The sequence below is a fragment of the Littorina saxatilis genome, linkage group LG2, assembly GCF_037325665.1.
Source record: "Littorina saxatilis isolate snail1 linkage group LG2, US_GU_Lsax_2.0, whole genome shotgun sequence".
Classification (NCBI taxonomy): domain Eukaryota; kingdom Metazoa; phylum Mollusca; class Gastropoda; order Littorinimorpha; family Littorinidae; genus Littorina; species Littorina saxatilis.
Genome location: NC_090246.1, coordinates 52,268,860 through 52,278,355, shown reverse-complemented (window position 1 = coordinate 52,278,355; position 9,496 = coordinate 52,268,860). Strand labels below are relative to the sequence as shown.

The 9,496-nt window shown below is 41.6% G+C and overlaps 1 long non-coding RNA gene across 1 annotated transcript in view; it reads left to right on the top strand.

Moving 5' to 3' along the window:
* LOC138959185 (uncharacterized) overlaps positions 1–1,047 on the top strand; it is a 3,963-nt gene extending 2,916 nt beyond the window's left edge. Inside the window, exon 3 of the long non-coding RNA XR_011453650.1 lies at positions 292–1,047. This is a non-coding gene — a long non-coding RNA (uncharacterized lncRNA). The remainder of the gene's footprint in view (positions 1–291) is intronic.
* The last annotated feature ends 8,449 nt before the right edge of the window (positions 1,048–9,496 follow it).

Sequence of the window (9,496 nt, the reverse complement as noted above, 5' to 3'; positions counted from 1 at the left end):
TCTCTCTCTCTCTCTCTCTCTCTGTGTGTGTGTGTGTGTGTGTGTGTGTGTGTGTGTGTGTGTGTGTGTTTGTGTGTGTGTATTTTGAATATATTACGGTAGTCCGGCTTGGGGAATGGAGAGAAAAGTTTCGGTATATGTGTGTATGTTTGTCTATAATATGTGTAAAGCGATTCCGATGTAGTACCGCACAAACGTTTATATGAAACTTTACATGTGAATTTGTCCACGATGATTACGTACGTATATCCCCTCACGTTCTTACTTTGTCTCTTCTTTTTTGTGGTACAGGTCTTTGATGACGATATATCGGACATAAAAAGAAGTAGAGCAGCACTGTGGCATCCGCATGTTTTCAAGCAAATTCATTGGCCGGGTCTCGAGTATGGGATTGCATTTCAGATTGACAGAAATGTATAAGGGATTGGGTATTTTTCTGTGTCTGAGTGAAAAAATCTTTTTCCATCGTACATTTTCTGGTGTAAGTGCGTTGGTAGGTGGGTCAAATTTTGTCGCAGAGAGCGGGAGACGTTTATCGATATTATATCCTGGTGTTTAAGTAGCCGGTAGGAATTTGGCTGTGCTTGGGAGGGAGATGCTTTACTATTTTACATCTTTGACTGTAAGTGGGATGATGTTTTAGATGAAAAAGAACAATTATTTGTCCATCTTTAGTCCTGCCCCACATAAAAAGCATGAAACCGGCATATTAAATAGAATATAATTTCCCGTCTGAAAAAAAATAATGTTGTTTGCACACAGGCACACACAATTACACACACGAACGCACGAACGCCGCTTGTGCACATTCACAGAACAAATACCATAGATAATAGTTGGGGAATTAGTGGATGAAAGACTATTTTGAAACTCGAAAAAAAATTATACTTTACGGCACAGTAAAAGATAATCTAAGACAGGTGATACCGAAATATTCCATGCATTCTACGCCGTCCGCATTGCTGGTATTTGCGCAGGCACCTGTCTTTAGATCCGTGCGTGTAGGTAAAGACATTGGGAGTGTGTGTGTGTGTGTGTGTGTGTGTGTATGTGGGGGGGGGGGGGGTGCACGGTCATCTTGCATTCAACACTGACACAGCGCTAGCGGTAGGTCTAAAATATTTCACACAAAAAAAATTTCTTTTGACAATTTCGATTCGATAGCTCTTTTTCAAGTGGTTATGTCCCAACGCAAGGAAGCGTGGAACGAGGTCTGTTGCTGAGGCATTCAGTTGTTCAGTTTTGGATTGTTGCTTTCACACATCATTATTGCTATACTGCAGTAGTAGTTGATGTCGTCAGCTGAGACTGCAACCTTTTGTTAAATTCTTTGGTAGTCGAAGATTTTAAAGGGGAAGAACTTGCTTATTTTTAATGTCTATTCGATCGTGGTGTATACCCCCTTTTCTTCTGCATTCACGAAAAAGCAAGTTAAGAAACAATCTTGAGTTTGGCGAACCATCCGAATTCGTCGAAATCTAGCTCAATTTAGACACGCAGGTTAAGTCCGAACTTTTCTTCCGCGACTCAAAGGTTCGCCCAGTTAAGACCAGGCTTGGCTTGTCCTGATGACGTCTGATCCCGGTTTTCAGTGTCGGTCGTTTGGTTTTAGGACAACAGATTGACTGAATGTTTTGATATCGCTTTCAGAGACTTGTTTTTACATTTAGTCAAGTTTTGACTAAATGTTTTAACGTAGAGGGGGGAATCGAGACGAGGGTTGTGGTGTATGTGTGTGTGTGTGTGTGTGTGTGTGTGTGTGTGTGTGTGTGTGTGTGTGTGTGTGTGTCTGTCTGTCTGTCTGTGTGTGTGTGTAGAGCGATTCAGACCAAACTACTGGACCGATCTTTATGAAATTTGACATTAGAGTTCCTGGGAATGATATCCCGGGATCTTTTTTTCTTTTTTTCGATAAATACCTTTGATGACGTCATATCCGGCTTTTTGTAAAAGTTGAGGCGGCACTGTCACACCCTCATTTTTCAATCAAATTGATTGAAATTTTGGCCCAGCAATCTTCGACGAAGGCCGGACTTCGGTATTGCATTTCAGCTTGGTGGCTTAAAAGTTAATTAATAACTTTGGTCATTAAAAATCTGAAAATTGTTAAAAAAAAACAATTGTTTTTAAAACGATCCAAATTTACGTTTATCTTATTCTTCATCATTTTCTGATTCCAAAAACATATAAATATGTTATATTTGGATTAAAAACAAGCTCTGAAAATTAAAAATATAAAAATTATTATTAAAATAAAATTTCCGAAATCGATTTAAAAACAATTTCATCTTATTTCTTGTTGGTTCCTGATTCCAAAAACATATAGATGTGATATGTTTGGATTAAAAACACGCTCAGAAAGTTAAAAAGAATAGAGATAAAGAAAAGCGTGCTATCCTTCTCAGCGCAACTACTACCCCGCTCTTCTTGTCAATGTCAATGCCTGTGCATCGAGCGGTGGACTGACGATGCTACGAGTATACGCTCTTGCTGTAAAAATGCAGTGAGTTCAGTTTCATTCTGTTAGTTCGACAGCTTGACATACATCAGCACAGATTTTTTAATGCTCCTAGAAATGAAAGATTGTGTGATATGTGCGATAAAAATGAATTAGGTGATGAGTTTCACTATTTGTTCATTTGTACCGACGAAAGTATAGTGTCTGAAAGAAGAAAATTAATTAGTCCTTATTACCGATCTCACCCAAATTGTTTAAAATATGAACAGTTAATGAATTGTAAATCTAAGATAAAACTAATGAAGCTAGCAAGATTTGTAGCCCACGTTATGATTTTAGTATGTTAGCGTTATATCTAGTTTCTTTATTGGTATGTATATGGGTGTATGTAATATATGCTTTTGTTTTGTTTTGTGTTTTTTACAAAAGATGCATGGCATAATGGTATTGCTAATTTATTTCGGCTGTATATTATCGTTGTCCGCTTAATGTATATATATAATCTGTCTGATCTCTTACCTGATTTTGTTAAACCTATTTTTCTTTTATTTTTGTTTGTATGTATGGAAGTGTATATTGACAATTTTTTGTTGTTGGTTGTATAGTATTGTTGTATTTGTCCGCTCAATTTGTATACATTTATTAACTGTCTGATTTGTTACCTTTTTTTGTTAAAATTATATCTTTGTTTCAAAGCCCTCTGGGCCCAAAACAATAAAATACTTGACTTGACTTGACTAAATGTTGTAATTTCGCCTTACGCGACTTGTTACTTATTGACGTTGGTCCTGTTTTGGGGACACATACATACTTTGGGATTTTGGTACTGTTTTGTTTTCCTTAGGACGAAATGACCAACACGGCAAAAATGAAACAAATACGGTCGTAGTTGTTTGAAAGACGTTTTTTCAGCTCTGTCTGTGCACAGAAAATAGTCCGTATTGAGCGTCACATTTAAACTGAAAATTGCCAGAAGTGTAAAACGAATTCTTTTATGATTTAAGAATGTTTGTGTAACAAGCTGTCAATTTATTATTTAGATTTTAAAAGTTAGTTCTAGCGCCAAAACGCACCACGGTCCGATTGTGTGAGGAGATAATCCGCAAAATTAATTCTTTGAAAATTGCTCGCTCTTTACGTAGGGCACCTAGGATGTTCCCGTTCGGTGAGCGTTCAAATGGAAGGGTACTGTTTGTACTGTGTGTAAAAGCCTGACAGTATCTGTGATGGTTTACGGGAGGCTTACTGTGCCTTTAATGAAACCAGCTTTTAACTGTTATTTTCTTCTATTTGTTGAAGGTGGTCTATATTAGGGGACACACACATACTTTGAGATTTTGCTATTACATGTATTTTTTGTTTGCAGTAGAAACTCGGGGTCAACACTGCTAAAATATAGATAGCAATTTTTGTGTGATAACAGCTTTGGATGTGGACAGAAAATAGTCCAGTTTAAGTGTCCAATTTAGAGTGAACGCTGCCAAAAGTGTATAAAAGAGAAAATGTCTGACGGTTTTGTGGTTTGTGTTTCTGTAACTGTTTTGACATGTGCAAGTCATCCAGAGAGGGTGAATACAGCGAATAAAATTGTTTTGAGTGCTTTAGCACCGTCAGTTTGTCAGAACAGGAGGTGGTCCATATTAGGAAGTGGTCCATATTAGGCAGAGGCGCCGCTTCATGGGACCCCCGGGTTAAAGGCCTCCCTCCTACGCAAAGCCCAGAACAGGAAGGAGGACTCGAAAGAAGAGCAGCTCTTCGAGAGGTTGATGGGGAGAATGGAGGAGGGATTGGCCCAGAGATTCAGAGAATACAAACTTAAAACTGAACAGGAAATAAAGCAGCAGATGAGGGAGGAGCAGGAGAAGGCAGAGCTTGAGCTAGCCGACGCTGCACTAGATAAGCTAAAAACAGGAGAGCAATATGCAAATTTAAATGAACAACAAAGAGGCCTTCAAGGTTTCATCGAGCAGTGCCTCGGCTTCATGGTTAAGGCCAGACAGATGCAGAGTCCTCTCGACCTGATCGACTCCCTCTCAGCTACATACACACAACTCTCCAACACCAAGGTTGAACGCTTCATTCCGGGCGGCGCCACTCTGGCGCTGGGCGCCCTTGCTGGTGCCAAGCAGTTGTCCGTGACGGATATGAAAGCTGTCAAAACCACTTTTTAACCTATTTTAAATCTGCCCTTTAACTTACCTTCTTTGTGCGTGTTAAAATGGCTGAACAAAGTGAAAGCGGTCACGGATTTATCATATTACAGTGGAACTGTCGCTCTATCAACTCTAACTTCTCTCAGCTATATAATTATATATCAAATCACTCTGCTGACATCTTAGTTATCCAGTCAGTCAAGAGAAAACGCTCCCTACTGCCTTCTATAGATGGTTTTGACTTCCCTCCCATAGTAGAGCAAAAGGGCTCAGGGCAACTCATTCAAACAGCTATTTATCTAAAGTCTTCCTTAAATTACAAACCCTTTGCACCTCTCATCCCTAGTTCAGAAAATCTCAGTACATGTGCTGTTGAAATCGAAATAAAAGGATCCAAAAACCTCAACATAGTTAACATATATTACCCCCACGGGTGTAATAAAAAAGGAACTACCGACTGGCTAAAATCCCTGGATCATGGCAGGGCACACTGGTGCGTGATGGGTGATTTTAATAATCACCACCCTCTGTGGGACTCTGCTAACCCTAGATACAAACATGCCAATAGCAACCTTGCTGACGTCATTTTGGAAACTGACTTTTGTATACTAAACGATGGCTCGGCAACCAGACTTCCAGACAGAGCTGACCATTCCCCGTCAGCAATCGATCTCTCCCTTTGCTCAAATGCCATAGTCACTGACATCGACTGGAACGTTTTCCCGGACGCCCTCGGCTCCGATCACTTACCCATTGTTCTTACCTTCCGCCACTTCGCCCCTAATCGCAATAACTCGGAGGTCAGAAAAAAGTACAATTACAAACAGGCAAATTGGGACAGCTTCCGTGCGGAGCTCGAGGGTGTCAGGGAGGAAACTCTCCTTACGGATGACATCGAAGCCTCTTACAATAACATACGTCAATGTATACTCACTGCTGCCAATAATCACATTCCGCTTAAATCAGTAAATCCTAACTGTAAGGCCAAAAGGAATGAGTGGTGGAATGCAGACTGTGATGAAGCCTTGGCAAACAAGCGATATCACATTAGGACATATCTCAGGCACTGCTCAGACGCTAACTTCACGAATATGAAGTCAGCTGAAATACAATTTAACCAGATCACCGCTGAGGCTAAACTTCAAAACTGGGAAAACTTTGTCCACAAAGAAACTAAAGATTACAAAGACTGTGGCAAAATCTGGAAGAAAATCCGCAGATTTAAATGTAGATACAGAACTAAAGAAAAGCCACTACTATCGGGTGATAAAATGACCACAACTGACTCTGAAAAGGCAAACCTATTAGCAGATACCTTTGCCAAAAATAGTCAATCAAAATCCCTAGATACTGAACGACTCAATTATAGGTTAGATCAGGAGAAGGGTTTCACATACCCCCCAGATGACAACCAGTTGCCTATAAACTGCATGTTTAAGGCAAAAGAAGTCCAAAACGCCATCTCTTCTGTGAAAGACCCAAAAAAATCCACAGGTTTAGACCCAATATCATATCACATGATAAAACATCTACCACCTAACTTTGTTAAGTTGCTCACTCAGTTTTTCAACCTATGCTGGTTAAAGGATACTATCCCCGCAGCGTGGTCAGACTCACAAGTAGTAGCAGTATTGAAGAGCGGAAAACCGGGCAATCTACCTGGCAGTTACCGCCCCATATCACTAACCCCCCACCTCAGCAAGATCTTTGAGCGTGTGGTGAACCAGAGGCTGGAGTTCCACCTCAATAAACACAATATCATTCCTACATGCCAGGCAGGTTTTAGGCAAGGTCGTTCGTGTGCGGACCACATTGTGCACGTCACTGAAAAAATCAAAAAGACCTTGGCACATAGTAATAACTCTCTTCTTGGAACCTTCTTTGATATTAAATCTGCGTACGACAGCGTCTGGCATGCTCGTCTACTCCTAAAACTCGGCAGAATCGGTGTCTCTGGCCACATGTACCAATTCATCAAAAACTTCATCAGCAATCGCAAGATGTCTGTCCGAGTGGGCTCTTCGGTGTCCGAAACCCATGCGCTGGACATGGGGGTTCCCCAGGGCAGTATCATCGCGCCAAACTTATTCAGCATCATGCTCTATGACATTACTTCTGTTAAGGTTGACGGTGCCAGTGTACTTCTGTATGCGGACGACCTCGCCTTAATAGACACTAATAGACCACGCCATAACAGAGTTACCAACACTGTTGACTTATCTTCTTACCAAACTAAAATCGACAACCTCTGTCAATATATGTACACCAACGGCTTCCAACTAGCCTCAAATAAAACAGTCTTTCTTGTTGTCTCCCGTAGACAACTGTACAGGAACTGCAGTATAAAGATAGGTTGTGATATTATCAAACCGAGCTCAGAAGTTAAGTTCCTCGGCGTTATCATCGATACCCGACTTAACTGGACCAGTCATATCGAACATCTGATCAATAAGGCCAACAAGGATCTTTATATCATACGCTACCTGGCGTCCCAATCCTGGGCCAGAGGACGTAAGTGTGTCACAGAGGTAGTGCGGGCATTAATTCGCTCCCGCCTCCTTTACGGGTGCGAAGCTTATTTCGCGACGCGCCCGGCGCTCATGAAAAAACTGGCTATTATAGAGTGCAGGGCGCTCAAAATAGCTCTGGGACTCTCCCAACAAGCGAGTAAGAGTCGAGTCTACAGCGAGTGTGGGTGGCTGCCCCTTGTGGATGAGATAAAACTCCGTTCAGCTCAGTATGCTGTCAGAGCCCACGCGGTAGAGAACTCTGCCTGCGAGGTCCTGACTGACTTTTTTCCTCAGCACCAAAATTATGAGGCCAACACCAAACATAGCACTCAACTCTTGGCCAAAACGCTACCCTTATCCGACACAGTAAACCGCATTCTAGCCGATAGCGGGGTGAAGGTCAGTGAGCTGGCCAGGGTCCCCCCGCCCTCCTACCCGCCTTGGCTTGAGGAAACCCCTACTATCATATACGACAGTGAAGATAATACTTCCAAAAAAGATAACCCCGTCTACCTAGCTACTGTTACAAAAGAAACCCTAAACTACAAATTCTCGGAGCATTTAAAAGTCTTTACTGACGGATCCAAATTTGCAGACGGCAGCGTTGGCTGCGCCTTTGTGATCCCAGATCTCAAAATCTCAAGGAAATATACTCTTAATAAAGACATCTCCATATTCTCAGCCGAGCTATTTGCCTTGCTCATGGCATGCACTTTTATAAATGACCTCCCAGTCACACCGCGTGCGGTAGTTTTCTGCTCTGACTCGCGCTCTTCATTACAAGCTCTGCATCGAAACACATCAAATCGGGCAGAGCTACAAAGAGAAATCCTCTTTATATGTCACCAGTTAATCTCATCCGGCACATCCGTATCATTTCTCTGGGTCCCCTCTCACGTAGGGGTCCGGGGAAATGAACTGGCGGATGTCGCTGCCAAAGAAGCGGCAGAATCTAGCCCAGCTAACACTAACATCGGCTACTCAGTAACCGAGTTCTACAGTAAAATCCGTAAACTCATTCGAAGTCAGTACGTAACATCTCTGTCCTATCAACCCATTGATATGAACGATCTACACCCCGATCTCCCAACAAACCTCCTCACTATCTTCAGACGCCTCCGTGCCGGCGGCTGCCGCTTCCATATCTTTAACAAGTCCTGCCATTGTGGAGAACCCTATTCATTTCAACACATTTTCGCTCCATGCGCTACAAATAGAATTACCTTTAAAACCTTATATGACCATATGCAGCTCCATGGTCTGAGTCCCCAGGATTATCTGCGCAGTAGCAGTTCTCTAGGCTGGTCACACAGCTTGCTGCTGTGCCGACTGGTCAGGGACTCGGACATGGGGCTGTGGGTATAACTAAGCCCAGATTATCACATCAGCGTGTTTCAGTTTGAGGTCGAGTGGCTCCCGCCATCCCTCCTGATTCCAGCGACTACCTTCTAGACAACATATCCTCACCCAAGGCCCACTAGTCGCCAAACTGTACATATTGTTTTTATTACCACGGCCTTCGTGGCTTACATCTTAATCCTTTTATTTGTAAAAAGTTTTGAGATTTATTGTTCGTGTTCCTCTTACTTGCTCATCTATTTGGTTTTATTGGTGATCCTGAAAGGTTCCACTTTTTAACTCGATTTGAAATAAAATAAAAAAATAATATTACAAGCCCGTTATTCAAGATATAGAATACAGACTTATAATTCTTACCAAGAAACATCTTAACTACTTTTCATTTTAACAAATTCCACAGAGCATTATCAACTCAACCCCACCCCCTGCCCTCCTCTCCTTATTTTTTGTTTCTTTCTTTCCTCTTTTTGAAAGCGGACAAACACTCAAGTCCTTAATGGCTCAAAACCGTAGGACTTTTAATATTAATTTTAACATTAGGCAACCTTCCCCTACGCACTCATAATACGTTCGCGCAAACGCACCCACGCACGCAATCTGAACTTATCAACTTGAACTTATCAACTTGGGGCTGATTTGAACATTAGAAATACGATGCTTTTTTAATTAGACAGACGGATCATGCCAAGGACAACCTTTTCAGTCGAACTTATCAACTTGGGACTGATTTGAACATTAGAAATACGATGCTTTTTTAATTAGACAGACGGATCATGCCAAGGACAACCTTTTCAGTGCTGGATTGTATCAAAGACTCAATGTTGCAAGGCTTAACATCGACCTTTTAAAATTGAGGGTACGGGAAAGCAAAATCACCACCAAACGCATTCTTTGAAGGAACACTGTACACACGCTTAAACGATTTCTTTCGCTTTATGGCCACCTATACCAACACATGACGTTGCAACGAATTGAATTTAAACTGACACAACATAAATTCTTCAGGCTACGAATTG